This window comes from Syngnathoides biaculeatus, chromosome 11 (genome assembly GCF_019802595.1).
Source record: "Syngnathoides biaculeatus isolate LvHL_M chromosome 11, ASM1980259v1, whole genome shotgun sequence".
In the NCBI taxonomy this organism is placed as follows: Eukaryota; Metazoa; Chordata; class Actinopteri; order Syngnathiformes; family Syngnathidae; genus Syngnathoides; species Syngnathoides biaculeatus.
This window is the reverse complement of record NC_084650.1, coordinates 15,514,759-15,534,510: the sequence shown is the minus strand read 5'-3', so window position 1 is coordinate 15,534,510 and position 19,752 is coordinate 15,514,759. Positions and strand designations below refer to the sequence as shown.

The following is a 19,752-nucleotide window of genomic DNA, read 5'->3' as shown; positions in this document are numbered from 1 at the left end:
CCCCGACGCCCGGTCCCCCACCGTAGTGTGTACTAAAGTATGTTTAAGGGCTGAAGTGTCCGAGTCAATTGGCCCTTTGGGGCCACTTTGGGGCTCGGCTCCAGTACCGCTGGACACAAAACCTTTCAAAATGTCTAAGAAACAGATTGTTAAGGGTGGCTAATGCGCCGTACGCACGCGGCGCCGGTGCAATGATAAAAAACGGGAGCTACTACTTCATCCTAACACAGCGGTCATAAAATTATTTTGAAGAGGCGGTAACACAGCACCTGGACCATGATATTGATGGTAGCTAGTACTCTGGGTGAACACGACATCCGAACTATAACACTAAAGATAAGATAGCAATATTGCAGAGAATATGCGAACGGAACGCCTGCGTAATGATGCTAACGGGCGCGACAGCAACAAGCTAACACAACATCAACAATTACTGCATTTTAGTAGATGACAACGGGAGCAACTGCTACAAATAAAGTTGAAGATAAGCTAACGTTACTCGCGTAATATTCCTATACCTCGTGTACTGTTCTGGGTTTTCAGTCAATTGAATTCAGTCTCACAGGATTTTTAATCCAGCTCAGCTTCATGAACCAGTAAAGCACGTTTGTGCTCAATATTAGCGGACATGGTGTGGGAACGGGAAGAAAACACAGCACGTGCTAAGAAATAATATGAACAGTAGCTACTGCCACAAACTAAAACCAATAAAGCTGAAGATAAACCAACGCGACACCTGTAGCATTCACCGAGAACGCAAAATTGCAAAAAAAGATAAGCTAACGCGACACCATTAAGGCCGAAGATAAGCCTACGCGACAGCTGGACTGATAATGACAATAGCTAACACACCAAGCTAACACAGTGTCAATGCAATAATGCCACAGATAACATAACATCTGCTCAAGTGATACCAACAGTCGCTACGGCAACAAGTGAACAACAAGCGAAGATAACGCATCACGTGTACAATGACATTTACAGTAGTTAATGCTACCAACTAATACCAATTAAGCTAAAAATGGGATAACACTACACTTTTAGCTAGTAAGCAATCAGACAAAAATGGAAAAAAATTTCCAGGTCTTTTGTTAATAAGCTTGTTGAGGTACTCAAAGGGGAAATCCAGTGTATCCAATAGGTCATGTAATATGTACTGTATTTTGACAATGTGATATTAAACCCTCTCTCGTTTAATGGTGTTTCTAGAAGATTTTTATGGACGATTACGAATTTTCAGGGGCGCTTCCATTTTTGCGAGTCACATGACCTCCGTGCGCGGATGTGACGTGTACCATGCCGCAACAAAGGCTCGATTACACGGGACACCGTTTATGCCCAGCTCCGATTTCTCGTATTTATCGTCATCTGATGAAGAAATGGCAGTATCGGTTGATCGGGAAGACGCAGGAATACTTCCATACGGATTCGAACCTGTGGCTCGAATTAATGTTGAATATTCGGATGGGTCTTCGGGCGGGAATGACACGGAGTCTGACGAGCGGGCTCCGGAGGCGGGGCGCAAGCCGAACTTCCAGGCGGCGGAGGCCGTTAGCCCCGGACGTCGAAGCTAGGCTAAAGGCCTCCGTCGCCACCAAAGATGCGAGCCGCGAGCAGAGCTTCAGCGTCCAGGGAGGCCTTTAGCCGAGCTTCGGTGGACGTCGAAGCTCTGCTCGCGGCTCGCATCTTTGGTGGCGGCGGAGGCCTTTAGCCTAGCTTCGGCGTCCGGGGCTAACGAAGTGGGCAGCGGCGGGCCACGAGCCAAGCTTCCAGGCGGCGCGAGGCCGCTAGCCCTGGACGCCGAAGCTAGGCTAAAGGCCTGCGCCGCCGCCAAAGCCTCGTAATTGTCGATAATCTTCTCAAAACAATATTGAAAATGACCTATTGGATACACTGTTCATGCAAAGCACTGGATTTCCCCTTTCACGATGACGACAAGAAACAAGTTCAAAAAATTTCAACGCACTGGAGATCATTCATCAAAGCGTCTCGCAAAAAAAATGTCCTCATCTTCCGGTATTTTGTCTTCCTTTATCTGCGTCTCCGTTCCCACAAACTGTGGATACTTTCCATCTCTTATCTAGAACGCATTGGCCCTGACCCGAGATGTTGTTAGAAAACGGTTCCTAATCTTCCAGTCAGAAATTCTCGAAATGCCTTGCTCAGTAGTACATTTGCAACCCCCTGATAGTACAAAGTATGACGATAGTCGCTCAAAAGGTGACGGAACATTGCTCAAGCGACGTGTAAAGCAGGGACGAAGATATAATATCTAACGTAGGCTAACAAAACATTTATCATGATATTTATGATGGCTATCTTAGAGACCGCTGAATGAATAAAAACAAACACTAGTGAAGAGTGCGCGCACACACAGACGCACACACATACGAGCATATTTTGCAAAAACAGATGAAGCCACCGTCGCCCCCGAAACGCCGAACGGGCAACTCTCCCCCCACGTAAGCGATTTCTCCCCGCCCCCGATACTGTAATTATATTTCCCCCCGCATCAGCCGACACCTCCCCCCGTAAATAGCGCTAATAAAAAGCCCGGAGACCGTCCACTTGTCAGCCGGCGTGCCCCCGGCCCCCCCGGTGACAACGGGGCCGCGGAAGGGTGATGAGGGGACGCGGCCGGATGGGCCCGGCGGTGCCGGTGTCTGCCGAGCCTCCGACAATGCTCGCCTCTGACAGGTTTGCATAATTCATCTCGTGGAGGTGCTCTCGCCTGGCTGTCGGTGCGCAGGGTATATTGGGATTGGGAGGGGTGGGGGTGTTTTTTGGGTTTTTTTTTTTGGGGGGGGGGAGTCAGGGCAGCATTCCATCAGCTGTCTGTTTTTCTTTTTGTGCGCGGGTGTAGTTTATTTTGGGAGTTTGACTGCAGCACATTGCCCGGACTCTGTGAATTTTGGATGTCGTCACAAACAGACTGTCGTCTCCTCGGTGATGGCTGAACGCCCGAATCGGTTCGCATCCATTCTTCAGCCTCACTTATAGTACTTGGGGGCGGGGCGGGGGAGGGGGGGGGGTTTGGAAGAGAGTGCACGCAGTTTCTTTTTTTTTTTATTGTCTGCTTCGTAAAAAAAGATAACTCGCAGGGAAGGGACACTGAGCAAAATGATAAAATAGAAAAGCGACTTCCGCCAACTGTGTAGAGTGGTGGTGCATGGACCAAAAAAAAAAAAAAAAAGAGGATTTGGGTAAAGGTGCAGACACCATTGATTGGATTTTTTTTTTTTTTTTTTTTAATTCAAATTCATTCAATGGAAGCATCAGTTGGACAAATCACTAACATTTTTGACAAATCTATCAATGGAATTCTCAGTGGAACTGTCAATGTCAGTGGACCCTTACACAGATAGATAAGGTGTCAATGGTGCTTTGAATAGAACCTCAGAGGAACCGTCAATAGTACGATCAATAAAACCTTCCGTTTAACATCAAAGCATGGCCCACGAACCGGGAAGTAGGACGATCCCGCCCGTTTTTGGGTGTATTTTCAGAGCCATCGTCGCACATCGCCTTAAACTTTATGAATTTTAGACGCTGTCAGAACCAGATTGTCGTCTTCTCGGCGGTGGCTCAGCACTTTAATCCATTTGAGGCTTCTGTCCTTAAACGGCATCTAATTGCTCCACATGTACACTATTTACGCCGTTGTGCGTTTAAGCAATTCTACAATGGAGTTTCTTCGCAAATAATTCGCTTCAAGACTGTTGTGAATTAACTTGAGCACCGATATTGCAACGTAAAAATGTGCAAAAGCACGTTTTGTCAAATTTCATCCAGTATTGTGGTCAAGTAACTTCCAACACTTATGTTGCAGTTTCCTCAAATTAAAAAAAAAAAAAAAAGACATTATGCCCCCCCCCAAAAAAAACAATACTTTTTCTTCCATTTATGTTTATATTTCATCTGGAATATCAAGAAATGTCTAATCATGTTTCCCGCCCCCCAAAAAATAAAAAAGTGACATTATGGTCTCCTAAAGAAAAAAAAATAAAATGAAAAATTGCTTACATTTGTGGTTATATTTATTTAATCTGGAATTACACCAATAAAAAAAACAAACAAAAAAATTGCTTTCATTTGTGGTTATATTTCATCTGGAATGTCAAGAAATGTCTAATCATGTTCACCAAAAAAAAAAAAAAAAAATATATATATATATATATATATATATATATATATATATATATATATATATAAAAGCAGTTATATTTTGCTTTCTGTTCGCGGATTTGACCCGATGTGAACTGCATGTGCGAGGACAAGTTGGAAAAAAACTTGTTGGAAGTATGTGCATTGATCGCAAATTTTTTTTCATAGCGCGGCTTTTTTTTTTTCCATTTAAGGTCACACTTTTTTTTTTTGTTATAATGACACAAAGTGTTTGTAAAGTGCTGAAACGAAAACCTTGGACAAAAAAAAAAAAAAAAAAAAGTAAACTCAAACCAAGCAAGAAAAATCTGAAATGTTTCAGGTTCATTTTTTTTTTTTTTTCTTTACGTTGAAGTCTATGAGATGCACGGGGCTCAGTTACACATGTCGGCATTATTTAGTTTTTTTTTTGGGTCGGGGTGGATTAGTAGAATCTTAAAACAACAGCGACAGAAAAGCAGCGAGTGGGGAAGAAAAAAATTAAAAAAATAAAAAAAAATAAAAAAAAAAGTGTGAGATTGAGGCGTGAGGAACACCAAAAGTTGACTGCACTTACAAAGCAATTCAATTGCAGCCGCCCGCTCTTTTTGGCCCCCGGTGACCAATGATCGTACTCCGGGCGGGAAGATGATGAAATCCTGCTGCTAAAGATCTTGTTTCACGGCCGCGCCGAGGACTCGCTGGGGATGCAAATCTTGGACACGACGCGCCGCCGACACATGTGCGCTCGCGCCGCAACAAATCTCATCCTAACCGGTTTGATTGCATGCAGCCCCCCCAACCAAGCCCGTGCAAGGGCCACATAATAAGCCGAGGGGGGATGTTTACAAATTCCCCAAATAACCCCTTGCCGGTGCACAATGACTTGTATTTTATTCAAGCAATCTTTAAAAAAAGAATGTAAAAAAAATGAAAATGCTACGAGCGCAGCCATATTCATTTTTAAAGTGTAATTGTGGAGTGGACAACTGTCAGGGGAGGAAAAAAAATGTATTTTGATAAATATTCCCGCGGTAAAAAGTTGCTCTCTCAACAATTGAGCCACTATCGACTTGCATTTTTTTCAATTTTTTTTTTCTTTTTTTTTTTTTTAAATACAGCAGACAGCCTGAATGCGGCCCGCCAGTTTTGTTATTCACTTATGAATAATAAGAGCGGCGTTTCATTTACCACCGCGGACCATCCTAACTATTCAATCTTCGGGTTTGGCGTCGCTTTGTGCGCCAAACGTCTCAGTCACGAGCGAGCTTCGGGTGAGCGGCCGCGCCGACGAAGTGAAAAAAAAAGACAAAATAAAAAATACCGGATCCACTTAAAGGTGCTGCGATGGCCTTGCGTGTGGAGAAAGCGAGTCGGAAATCATTTTGAGATGTTTAACAAAACACGCGAATATAATATGAGAAGACTCAAGGAGCTGCTGTCGGCCACAGCTGACGCCCGGACGCTCACACGGGCGCCGTGTTGTCACACAGCTTGACACCAGTGCAATGCAACGCAATTGACTATAGAGTTCGTGCACGTGACGCCACCGTTTTCACGGCGCCATATTGCCGGTCAAAAAGAGCTGCTCGACATTGTGGGGGGGATATTGAACCGGAGGAGAATATTCACAACGCCCGAAAATTGTTGCGCTGTTGATTGTCACAACAGACGAGACAGATATTCAAAGGCTGAAAAGATCGACGGATTTCGGCAATTAAACGTGATGGATGGTGCCCAACCAAAATACACACATGCCTGTGCAGCGATCATTTCATTTCACAGAGGAATTATTTTTATCAATCTCAAATTACAAAGAAGTTTTCACAATGTCAAGTTGGCTCATTTGAGAACAATGCGTTTAAAAAACGACAGGGAATCGTCTCCAATGTAAACGGAAGCGTATTGCGGCCACACATTCAACTTCGGTAAACCACTCCAACAGACTTTTTTTTTTTCCCCCCTCAAATGAGTCCAATGCGTATTTAAAAAAAAGAAAAAACCGTCAGTCACACAGAGGTTTTACGTAGGTTAACGTGTGGCCGCAGCACGCTTCCGTGTAAGGGGCTGAAGCCTATCCCACCGGTTTGTTTTCTTTTTTTAAATGCGCATTGGACTCATTTGAGAACAATGCATATTTAAAAAAAAAAAAAAAGTAAGTCTGTCACAGAGAGGTTGACCAAAGTTGAATGTGTGGTCGTGTACGGAGGAGTCGACTCGCTGTTTTTTTAAAACCTAGTTCATGAATGCGAGTTTGTGTAAACCCAGCTGTCATTTCTTCAAATATTCGTATTTGTATTGGAAAAAATCTGAGGGGCTCCATCGCTATGTGTGATTTATTCTTGATTGAGAGCAGATCCGGGAACGAAGTATTTGTAAGCGCTCCAGACTTTTTTCCGGGTTAGGTAGATCCATGTGTAGATCCAGCTGTCCAAGACAAGCGGAAGCGGGTTAACAGTCCAATTTCTTATCACCGAAAACATCGACTTCGGCATTAAATATGGATTCTCTATGCCAAGTGTCTCTCATTTTTCCTCGTACCTTCGTTTATTATCACCTTGTAAATGTTTAACGGTATCGGACAAAACTCTGGGCGTTGTGCTATAAGACATATTTTCGCTTTGCTTGACCTGCAATACTGCCAGTCACATGACTTCGGTGGCGTAGACGCATGAGCTCCATTTCCAAAATTCACACAAACCTCATAATTTTTATAAAACTATACTAATCTGAGATTATCATCATGGCCAGTTAGTGCAGTATTAAGGAAAAGTGTTCAAAAAATTAAAAAGTTTCAAAAGGACACACTATATTTTAGGACCTTGCTCACTTTAACGCGCAACTTCCACACACACGAATACTACACTACACACAGTAATTACATTTTATAAACACAGTTTATTTCGATACATTTTATGTTTAGCTATACATCACTGTTTTATTGAGTTTATACAATACAGTTCTATTTTTATTTATCAAAAACAACTTTTGGGGTCAATGGGGTCATTTCAAATGTTCCTTTGAGTCACAAAAGTTGGGGTACACTATTTAGCTACTCTAAACCGTCGCATTTTTTTCCCCGGTTCCAAACGTTCAAACATCGGCTTTGTTTCGAGGGTCAAACATCGTTATTCCAAACATATTTGAAATGCGTCCGGCGTCGCGGCAAGCCTGCCGTGGGACGCGTTGCCATGCAAGGGGCGGGGGGACGCCGTTAAAGTGCTGACGCCGGGGTGCGATTCGACGACGCGTCGCTGCAAAATGGAGGCGGAAAAAGTGGGGCGGCGGCCGTGGGTGGGGTTCAGAGTTGGGCGGCGGGGGTGAGGCGGCGTCATGCGCTTCGAGCACAATGGCGGCAGGCAAGGAAGGGGTGAGAACTACACGGGGGGGGTTGCGACGAATGCTGCAATGGCGGCGCAACAGTCGCCGCAGATGCCGGTAAATAAAACATTATTTCAAGACATTTTTTCCTCCGACTTTATACAGAATATTATATCGCTTTTGTTTTATCTCAAGGCACCGCCCCCCCCAAAAAAAAAAAAAAAAATTAAATACATCAAGTAACCGGAGGATTTTATTCACCGCTCGTCAGCGTTTTAGAAGAATGTAGGTCACCGCCGCGGACCGCCGTCGGCATACCAAGAGACTGCGGGCCTTATTAAAGAAACATCAATCTGAAAATTTTGCCACGTCGACGGCGGCTTTTTCGGTGTCCTTTGGCGGCTCAACCTCGGCGTGAACGCCGCCGCCCCCCCTCCCCGCATTCCCATCACAAGAGCACGACGGCAGCGCGGCGGGACAAGCGTTTAAGGCGACGCCTCGCTCCCCACTGAGCTGTCCGGACACCACAAAAGAGCAGAGTGGAGACGCATGGCAGGTCTACGCTGAAAACCGCAGGGTCCGATGCAGCTTTGAGCCGGACAACAATCCGAACATCGGGATATTTACGGCTATTTAAGGCCATGTTCACACCAACTGGATTTTTTATAAAAAAAAAAAAAAAAAAAAAATTACAACACGAGTACCAGGCGGTTTAAAGGCCCTCTTTATTCTTATAAATGGTCTTTTTAGTGCCATCAACATCCCCAAAAACTCGTTCGCTTTTACAAGTGCGAGCATCCTAGTAAAAACGAACATGAGCGACACGATCCTCCAAGACGTATTTTAGCTCTCGCTGGAAAATAAGAGAAGAAAAAAAATATATAACACCTACCGACAAGAGTTCCGCCATTTAATGTGAAATTGGGTGGACATACAGTGAAGAAAATAACTATTTGAACACCTTGCTATATATTATACAAGTTCTCTCACTTAGAAATCATGGAGGGGTCTGAAATTTTCATCGTAGGTGCCTGTCCACTGTGAGAGAGATTAATCTAAAAAGGAAAATCCAGAAATCACAATGTATGTTTTTTTAATGATTTATTTGTGTGATACAGCTGCAAATAAGTATTTGAACACCTGTCTATCCGCTAGAATTCCGACCCTCAAAGTCATGTTAGTCCGCCTTTAAAAGTCCACCTCCACTCTGTGTATTATCCTGAATCAGATTCACCTGTGTGAGGTTATTAGCTGCATGACGACACCTGTCCAACCCACACAATCATTAAGACTCAAACCTGTAACACGGCCAAGACCAGAGATCTGTCCAAAGACACCAGAGACAAAGTTGTACAACTCTACACGGCTGGAAAGGGCTACAGAGAAATTGGTGAAAAAAGGTCCACCGTTGGGACAACATGACGGTCAATCTCAATCGGAGCGGAGCCCCATGCAAGAGATCACCTCGTGGGGTCTCAACGATCCTTCGAAAGGTGAGGAATCAGCCCAGGACTACACAACAGGACTTGGTCAATGACCTGAAAAGAGCTGGGACCGCCGTTTCCAAGGTGACTCTTGGTAATACACTAAGACGTCATGGTTTGAAATCACGCGTGGCACGGAAGGTTCCCCTGCTTAGACCAGCACATGTCAAGGCCCGTCTTAAGTTTGCCATTGAGCATTTGGATGCTACAGGGGAGTCTTGGGAGAAAGTCTTGTGGTCAGATGAGACCAAAATTGAACTTTTTGGTCATAATTCCAGTAACTGTGTTTGGAAGAAGACAAATGAGTTCCCTCCCAAGAACACCATCCCTACTGTGAAGCACGGGGGTGGTAGCATCACGCTTTGGGGGGTGTTTTTCTGCACATGGGACAGGACGACTGCACTGTATTAAGGAGAGGATGACCGCGGCCATGCAATGTGAGATTTTGAGGAAAACCAAGGAGTGGCTCCGTAAGAAGCATATCAAGGTTCTGGCGTGGCCTAGATAGAGAAAATCTTTGGAGGGAGCTGAAACTCTGTTTCTCAGCGACAGCCCAGAAACCCGTCTGATCTAGAGAAGATCTGTGTGGAGGAGTGGGCCAAAATCCCTCCTGCAGTGTGTGCAAACCTGGTGAACAACTACAGGAAACGTTTGACCTCTGTTATTGCAAACAAAGTCTACTGTACCAAATATTAACATTGCTTTTCTCAGGTGTTCAAATCCTTATTTGCAGCTGTATCACACAAATCGTTAAAAGAAATACATTGTGATTTCTGGATTTTTCTTTTTAGATTATCTCTCTCACGGTGGACATGCACCAACGATGAAAATTTCAAACCCCTCCATGATTTCCATGTGGGAATACAGCAGGGAAGAGCTGGAAGAAGTGGCTGGGGAAAGGGAAAGTCTGGGTATCCCTGCTGAAGCTACTTCCCCCGCGACCTGACCCGGAAAAGTGGTAGATAATGGATGAATGGATGGATGGACAATTTGAATTTTTGGTACAGATTTTTACAAGAATCATGGAAATTGACACAAGATTTGGCTTTGCGCGCCACAGGAAATCATGCGGCGGGCCAGATCTAGCCCCCGGGCCTTGAGTTTGACACTTGTGCCCTACAGTCTTGAAAGCATAACTTAAAAAACTAACAAACAAGCCTTGGCTTGATACCCTAACCCTGGTTTGAAATGCTCATGTTGTTTTCAAAGCCTTACTTTGAGACCCTAACCCAGGACTTGGGACCCTCCGTCTACCCCTAACATCCCTTATTTTCTTCACTGTAAAAATTGTTAACAGGAGCCACGAAAAAATCTCAAGGACGCATGCCTGAAATTGCACAGGAAGTTGTTTTGATATGACGGAGTCATTTGGGGCCGGATTTCAAAGTTGGTATTTTGACAAATTCCAATTAACCCAAATGAGCTTAGATCATAAGCGGGAGTACAAAGCACTAAATTGCGATGATTGCTGGGCCGACGCCATCTAATATGGGCGGAGCAAAAGATCAAACCGTTATCATCATTCAAAGGGATATTTAGTCGGGGGGTCAGCTGACGGCAATTTCACCAAACAAATTGCCTGTCAATCTGACGCACGCACACAAAAAAAAAAAAAGTCTCAAGACTCCCGCTTGCAGACAAACAGGAAGTTAGCAATTTTGTTTTGAGAAAGCCACCTGGGGTCAATCCCGGGTTTTCCCCACTTTGACAAAAGTTCAACGAAAAAGTGACTCCAAGCACACGCGTCCCTTTTGTTGCCATTGAAGCTTTTGTTGCTAACCAACTTTTGTCCCCGGCTCGCCATTTACCGTACAGTCGAGGTTTGTTTTTTGTTTACGTTTGTTTTGGAAAATGTGTCCTAAAGTGGAGGTTTTCGGTGTACGTCGGGATTTTTGTCCTCGGAACAGAGGGAACCCCCCACCCCCAAAAAAAAAAAAAAAAAAAACTTCGCACAATGATCACTATGTTCGAGGCGGCCTCGTAATAACATAATGACGGCAGAGGCGGGCGCAGAGAGCACAATAGAGACGGCGTTCTGCCCCCCCCCATTTCGCTACTCGCTCTTGACCCAGAAAGTCCGAGCCCGAAATGTTGGTCTGCTGTTTAGCGTCCCGCCGGCGAATCGCGGGAATGCCCACATCGCCGCGGACGATTGCGTGTTATTTTTAATGGCTGCCGGCGCATTCGTGCAATAGATCAATCCGACGCGATCACGCGGGGCGCGCGCTAGCGTGCGGCGGACGTTGCCTTGGCGACGCAACTCCGGTGAAAACGCGCTGACGTGTATCATTTGGAAGCCTAATAGACTCGGGCTTAATCCCGCCAGCTTCTCATTGATTACATATAAACTGCGTTGTTTGAGTGGAGACAAAAGTGTCGGGTAAACGGCAGCCATTTTATTGCTTTTTGCGCTACGTAACTTTGACTTGAATTCATTCTTTTTTTTTTTTTTTTGTCCACTGATTTATTGCTTTTGTTTGTGATTCAACCTGAACAACTACAACAAATAATAGCAACACCTCTCAGGTATTTGTTTTGTGAAGGACCAGGAAGACCGCCAACAGTCAATACGACTCAAAAAGGGCTGCCTTAAACCCGGCGTTGACGGTCTGAGCGCTCCCCCGTGCTGAAAAGTCTCCTTGGGATGAATGCGGACGCGTGACTAACAGGAGGAACTCTGGGTACGCATTTGACGCTTACTGGGGAAATCCCCCGGTCTCGTTCCCCCTTCTTCTACATAGAGCACAGGTGTCAAACTCAAGGCCCGGGGGCCAGACGCAGCCCACCGCATGATTTTATGTGGCCTGCAAAGGCAAAACATGTGCATCAACTTCCGCAATTTTTGTTCAAATCTGCACCGACGTTTCAAATTGTCATATAAAGTATTTTTGTGTTACGAAACATCAACAATCGTTAAAAAAAAACAAAAAAAAAAAAAAAACAGCCTTGATTTTCTGATCCTGAAACTAGCTGATGAATGTAATGTGGAACTACTCAAATCAAGATTTTCACGGTTTCAATCATAATGGCCCTCTGAGAGAAACCGTAAGTACAATGTGGCACGCGATAAATACGAGTTTGACACCCCTGACATAGAGGGAGCGAACATACCATTATGTCCTAACCCTAGCACTAAGGTAACCTTAAAACAAAAGTTGATTAAAAAAAAAAAAAAAAAAGATATACACATACTGTACGTACATACGCTGTGTTCGTCTTTTGGAGACGTCCATAGCGAACACGAACACTCGCCGACAAGTTGTCGAATGGCACATGTCCAAGCACGGACGGGGATGTTTCAGACCGGACGGAAGTCTCCAAAATATACGGGCATGCGCGTTAATCACAAGGAGACTTTTCAGCACCGGGAGTGCTCAGACCGTCACACCGGCTGGCGGACTTCATGCTTCTTTTTGGGGATGCCTTTTTGAAACATTTTCGTGCTTTGTAGTAATAGACGGGTCTACCACATTTTGGGATGACTTTTCAAAAACGCGGCGTGAGGGTGCAGTTATTGAGGCTCTTGATTGCAATTTTAAAAGAATACTAACGTTTTAAATATTTTGCAATTTTATGTTGTCCATCTGTATTGGTAGCTCAAATTTGGTAGCCTGTGAAGGACTTGAAATAATATAAAATATAAATATATTGATTCAATATATCGACTGGGGTGGGGGGGGGGGTTGGGGGGGGCTTACGCCCGCACTCGTCATGCTCCCACCCTGTTTGACCCCCCTGGGTCGAGCTGCCAACCAGACTTTGTTAAAAAGTGGAACAGAATTTGAGAAAAAAAAGATAGATAGATAGATCAAATTTATTGGTATAGCAAATTTCTTACATGATTAAAAGGCATTTGAAAACAGATAAAGTTAAAACAGGACAAAAACAAAAATTATAAAATATAAAAAAAAATTAAAACCACATATAGTGCAAGTAATATGATCAAAAAGTGGACATATTTTAAAAAGCAAGAGAAAAAAAAGGCATTTGGAAAAGAGATAAAACATTTAAAACGGAATAAAAACAATAAAAATTACAAACAAGATCACAAAAAAAGACAATTAAAACCACATACAGTGCAAGTAATATGATTAAAAAGTAGATACGTATATTCTAAAAAGCATGAGAAAAAAAGAAGTTTTTAATAGATAGATAGATAGATAGATAGATAGATAGATAGAGTTGATTTATGGAAATGCCCTAATCTCCGACTTCTTAAGTCTTTTCAGGCGTGGCCTCTTAACTTTTTGCATGCCGATCAAATGTATTGTTTTGCACAAAATAGTGAATAACAGTTTGTTTACATTCTGCATAATCCTAAACACGCCGCAACCTGTTTTCCTATCACAGTTATCCATGTGGACCCAAAAAAAAAAAAAAAAAAAAAAAAGTGAGGAAAGCGCTCATGCTAGCCGCGCGTTAACAGTAGCGGATTAGCGGGTACCCAATTATGGTGAGTAAATACGACACGGGCGCCGCGGTGCGTCCGAGCCGTTTGTCAAGCGGCGTTAACCTTGGCGACTTTGCCGCCGCTGTTTGTCTCCCGCCTCAAACTCGTATAAAAGCTCACACGGCCACGTCCATCGACTTTACGCCACGTTCGTTTTTACGCGGGCGAGACCGCTTGATTAGCCGCTAACAATCTATCACGCCTCCCAGGGCCGGCTGGTGTGCGTCCCCCGGGGGCAGATTGTCATCACACACAATATTTAATTTGCTGCGAGGGCGCGGGAGGAACACACAGAGTGTATTGGGAGCCTCTTTTCAATTTGAATGGTGTTGATTTTTGATGTTTCAAAATCAGCGGCGTACACAACATGGTGGCGTGTCCCGCTTGCCAATCATTCGCTCACAAAAATGGACTTCCTCAATGTGAAAACGGGAACGGTTCAGTCGAACGCAACGCCATTACACACAGCGGTGCCTTGACATGTGGCTTTCATTTGTTCTGTTACCAGACTTGGAACTCAAATCCTGTTTTCTCCAATGAAATGAATGAAAATGACAATGTTCCCTCCCCAGCCCAGTGACTCGCATTTGAAAAATGCACGGGTGTGGTCAGTCACGCTCGCAGATAAAGTTGCGGGTGTGATTAGGGATGGAAATCGCAGTACGTGAAGCAGCTCTGAACGTGCGCTTCCGTACACGCTCAGAACGGTTAACTTGCATGTCCTGTTTCCGGGTGAAAACTGGTTGTTTTGGAGCAGACTTGTGTAGCCGACAACGTTTATAAAACAAATACGTAAATTAAAGCTCAAGACTACACAAAATAAGCGACTTTCAATATCTACAGTATTTTTTCTAGTTGTAACAAATTTTACGCGCGTGATTTTTCGTGCTCCACTGTGAAGATTTGCGAGCACGAAGGCGCGCTAGGGCGATCGCGGTTATCAAATGTGAGTGAACGCAACCCCACCAAAAACAAAACATTTTATGCTTTTTAAGAAAAAAAAAATATATATATATATAATATTGTACTTCAGAAAAACATAGCAACGCCAATATTAGATCAAATGCAGAGTGGAATTGTTTTTTTCGTGCCTTGGCTAACTAGAGGTCACAAAAAAAAACAAAAAAAAAAACAGACATTTGGATATATTGTACACAAGGAGGTCACAACTAAGTTCAGTAGGCCGGAGTAAAAATGATCATTCTTCGCAGAGGATAAAGAATATATGCTTGTTTATGGTTACAATATAGAGTTACATTTTACTCCATTGTTTGTGTTGAAATATCCGATGTTGACCAAGCTGCAGCATTTGTCATAACTGGATAAAAAGACACCTTTTTATCCCCCCCCTGGCTGCCTGGCAAGAAATCAGATTATATAGATATATATATATAAATATAAAATTGACAATCCAGTCATAGTTATTAAATATATGACTACGCTAAGTGGCCCATTTCCTGAGTCATTACTGCGAAAAGAGAAATCAAATTTATGTTCCGATTCCGCAAATCTTAGACGGTTTGTGTCACCGGATGACTTTGATGCCATTTAACTTCGGGATTTTTCCGTTGCTGAAAGGACACCTTAAAAAAAAAAAAAAAAAAAACTCAATACATTTGGGAAATATCTCTTTCTATTGCATTTGCATGTTGACGGGTTGCACATTGGGAGTCTTAACCGAATGCTGACATCTGTCGATACGTATCGTAGACTCGACCCAAGTCAGATTACGTGCCCGATTTTATCAGAGCGATTGTTAAGGCGCTGCTGTTTTGGTTAGCGATGGCTAATATGTGAACAATAGCACTTATGACCTGTTTTTTTTTTTTTTTTTGTCTGAAATCGAAAAACAAAAGAAGCATTTGAGTCAGGCATTTAAAAAAAAAAAAAAAAAAAACTTATGAAGTCGACGATGCACCCAGCGACCAATTGGAGGAAATTTGATTTTCATCTCACAAATACCACCTGCCCCAAGATACCGCATTTTAAACTAATTAGACGGTTCCTTTTTTTCCCGGATAAACAGCTCGAAAACTTTACGGCGTGAATCTTCACTGTAGGCCAAACTTTTAAATGTCACCCAGCGCCTTCGGAGTTGTTTAATTGCTTCATTGTCGTCTTTATTTAAAAAAAAAAAAAAAAAAAAAACACATTTGGGAATCATGTCATTTAATTCCGGCAGCACGGTGGAGCGGGATTCAATTCCTGGGCCCTGCCTCTGTGGAGTTTCCCTTTCGTATCCCAAAAACACGCAAGATTAATTGGACACTCTAAATTGCCCATAGGTGTGATTGTGGGTGTGGCTATTTGTCTCCATGTGCCCTGCGATTGGCTGACAAGCAGTTCAGGGTGTACCTTGCTTCCTGTCTGATGACAGCTGGCATTGGCTCCTGCACTCCCGCGAGCCTTGTGTGGATAAGCGGGTCAGAAAATTTCATTCCCTGTGCAACGGTTTGTTGATTTTATTCAGGAAATAATTTGGGCAGATTGCTACGCGACAAATGCTAACTTGTCAGAGATTTGAGTTTATGCCTATTATGCAATGGGCGGAGCACGGTGGCGAAGCTTTATGACCGGACACGAAGCTAATGAAAAATTCAGCCCCCGGCGTGGGGTCCACTTAGAACAGGGATGAGAATGACCAATTTGGAAAAACATTGAAAATGTCTGCCTTCGGGGCGTGGGGGGGAGGGGGAGGGGGGGTTCAAAGGGTGGTGCGCCCCCCCCTTTGAGCACGAAAATTTAACACACTGTTAAATGGTGACCTCTGGTTACTTTGTAGTGTAAAGTGTAAATACAGGGCAATCATAATATTTTGAAAACTTAAAATATGAGTCCAAAACAACCAAAACAATTTTGCCAAACTTCAAACAAAAATGTAGACAGTGAAATTTATATCAAATGGGCTACTGCACTTACAAGTTATACTTCAGAAATAAGTACACAATTAATTTGTTTATATATATATATATATATATATATATATATGATCATGAAATATAAAAGTGAGCAATAAAATGCGTGATCTACACGGCCAGTGCTACAGGTACGCCTAATCTTATTAACAGTTGTCAATGATATAATATTTGAAACATTTATGTCCAACTTGCCTTTGTGCTTCCTGGATATTTTTTGCACCTATCGGGAACACAGAGTGGACAGCACTTTGCCGGGAACGTCCACGTTTTTGTACGTGTTCGGTTAGACGTGTTGATACCGTTTTCGTTCCCATCTGCACGGTTAGACTTTTTTTCAAGCCGTGGCCACCTGAAACCGTTTTTGACCCGTGGTTTTTATCCATTTCCCTTCATTCTTCATTTTTCCCTCCGAGACGTTTGCTATATTGACAAACGTGCAGAGCACTCGCTAACTTATGCGTAAAGATGTCTATGAGTTATAACTATGCCGCAGTAAACAGAATGCTTCTCTATGAAATGTTATCATCAGAGTGAAAATACCAACGTAAATACTGACAAAAATGCTGCTGGAAATCGGAATGTTGTCGTTATTAGAAACACCAAATTTAATGCTAACAGATAGCAAAGCCGTTTTCCGCGATCGCATCGGCGACTGATTTCACAACGAGCGTTGCCGATAGATGCCGGCGGCCGGTCTTGATCGCAGCCTCGCCCCGCGTCAAACCGTAACACAATTTTCTCGACAGATTTACACGCTTCACAACAATGACAAAGGATAGGTTTCCAATGACGTCACCACAGTCCTTAGACCAATCGGATAAATTAACGACAGAAAATAAATTTTCACGCTTCACCTATCGCCTGTGTTCTCTGACACACAAGATGGCTGAATCGGAAACCCATCCATTCCCTGAATCCGCGGAAAATTCTCATCCCTGTTAGGAAAAAAATTAAATTTGGTAGGAATTTCTATCATGAGTAGACACAAAAAAAAAAAAAATAAAAAATAAATAAATCTGACTAACCTATGCCTGGAAAGAAACAGGAAGTGCCCCACTTTGGTTCCAAGCAGCCATTTTTGGATCGTTTTGAGCAATTTCCAACTCTGAGTCAGTTTGACTAGTCGACGTGAAATTTACCGGATACGTCGGAGTGAAACTTTCAAACCCTTATTCGCATTTATTTCACCGCACTCCGCATTCGTGCAACGGTAAATCTGTCAAAAAACGATCCGCGCCGCGAGGACTCCAACGGCGGCGGACGGGAACACAAGCAAGCATGGCAAATGTTCCGAATGTTCAATGTAGGGCAATAAGTGTCAGATGAACGCCTCGCAAAGCAAGACAGACGGCCTTTTCCGCCAGATCGGAGACATTTTCCGCGCCGAAGGCGAAAGGATGACAATATCCGTCACGTTTAAACAATCAGCGCTGACGCCCGCCCGACCGTAATCAAGGTAAATGACGGCGGCGGCGTTTGCCTCCCGCGGGCGGGGTTAACAAGCGCTTCATCTCGCCAAGACGAGTTCAACTTTTTTTTTTTTTTTGTCTCAAGCGCAGCTTTTGGAACATTTCAAGGGAGGAAAAGGAAAAAAAAAAAAGAAAAAAATAAAACCAGGAGGCCGCCACGACCTCGGCTGCGGGGCCACTTTGCGACGAAGGCTATAAATCAACGGGGCCCGTAACAGACGCACCACTCCGACGAAATCGGATCAAGCGCTCGCGTCGTGAAGCACTTAAAGGACTTCTTCTCCGTTGCTTCAATGCCGGAGACTCAATAAAAAGCCAAAAGAAAAAGTGGGGGCAGCAAATGTCCAGGCTTGACTTTGCGGCCGCCGCAATCACATCTGGAATCGCTGCGCTTGTACTCAAATGAGATCAAAGTACTAAAGAGGAGCCCGCGGAAGCCATTTTTCTTAGCGTAGGGGAGGGAGGAGGGTGGCGGGGGTTGGGGGGCGAGTACGAATCCGAGACGAGAAAAAGTGGTGGGAGTTGGGCCGAGCCACCTGCTGACTTTGGTGCTTCAGAATTAAAGCCACACCTCATTTTTGGGGGGTATTTTTCCCATGGGAAATAACGCAAGTTAAAAAAAATAAATATGTACTTGGGTCAAATTGTGGGTATCTTAAATCCATTAGTAACAATAAGGGCAAAATAAAAATAAAAAAGAAAGCTAGTAAAAGAAAAATTTTTACTTTTTAAACTGTGGTAAATAAAGGAAGTTATCCCCAGTCAATATTGCTCATTTTTAATCATTTTTGGATACATTTTTATACTCGGAAAAGTGTAAATATATGTTAAATACTATCAGTAGTATTTTCATCTAATTTTTAGCAAATTCAACCATCAAAAAGGATTTAAAAAAAGAAAAAAAAACAAGTAGTATAGTATCTCGGTGATGCAAAAAAAACCTAACCTAAAACCATATATATACACACAAACACACACACACACACACACACACACACACACACATCATGTCACTATAAATTCAATCCTGTCAAGATTACACATGTAATTTTCAAAAATGCACACAAAAGTTGTGTTTGTTTCAAGTGTACCAGGCTAATGTGGTAACGTGTGACGTCATGGAGTTTTTAATACTTGTATGCAAATAGTTGGGTGCTCGCTCGGCGTGCATGCGCAGCCATCACGTGTGAAAATCTTTCACTATCTGTCCTCCTCCTTGCTGGATCACGGCGGGAATAATCATAATAGCCCCAAACGATACAGAGTTCCTCCACCTGCGACGTTGAACATTCACCAATCACTTTTTAATCTGTTGTAAATATAAAAAGGAAGTTATCCGTAGAAAATATTGTTCATTTTCATCATTTTTGGATACGTTTCCATACTCGAATTTTACTATTTATTTATCTATTAAATATAACTTAAATACTATTAGTAGTATTTTTAAATCACATTTTTAACAAATTCTACCATCAAAAAGGATTAAAAAAAATAACATTGTAACTATAGTATCTCGGTGATGCAATTTTAAGAGTCAGAAAAAGGCTCACAACAGGCTAACCACTGTCAATATTAATCATATATACACACACACACACAACACACACACACACACACACAACTGTGGGAGCATTTTGTAAAAAAAATGTGTCACTATAAATTCAATCCTGTCAAGATTACACATCTAAATTTAAAAAACGCACACAAAAGTAACATTTGCTTCAAGTGTACCAGGCTAGTGATGTCATGGACTTTTTAAATAATTGTACGCAAATAGTTGTGTGCTCGTCGGCGTGCCTGCACAGCCATCACGTGTGGAAAATGAGCGACTAAATCTTTTACTGTCTGTCCTCATCGCTGGAGCACGGCGGGGCTAATTATCATAACAACCCCTACAATACCGCATTCCTCCACCTGCGAAGTGGCACGGCTAAGATCCGGAGCCACTTTCAAGCGTGCTGAATCGT

The 19,752-nt window shown here is 43.1% G+C and overlaps 1 protein-coding gene across 3 annotated transcripts in view; it reads right to left on the bottom strand.

Annotated features, from left to right (window-relative positions):
* The window catches only part of si:dkey-237h12.3 (teneurin-3), a 257,105-nt gene that overhangs the window by 234,860 nt on the left and 2,493 nt on the right, over positions 1 to 19,752 (bottom strand). The window lies entirely within an intron of this gene.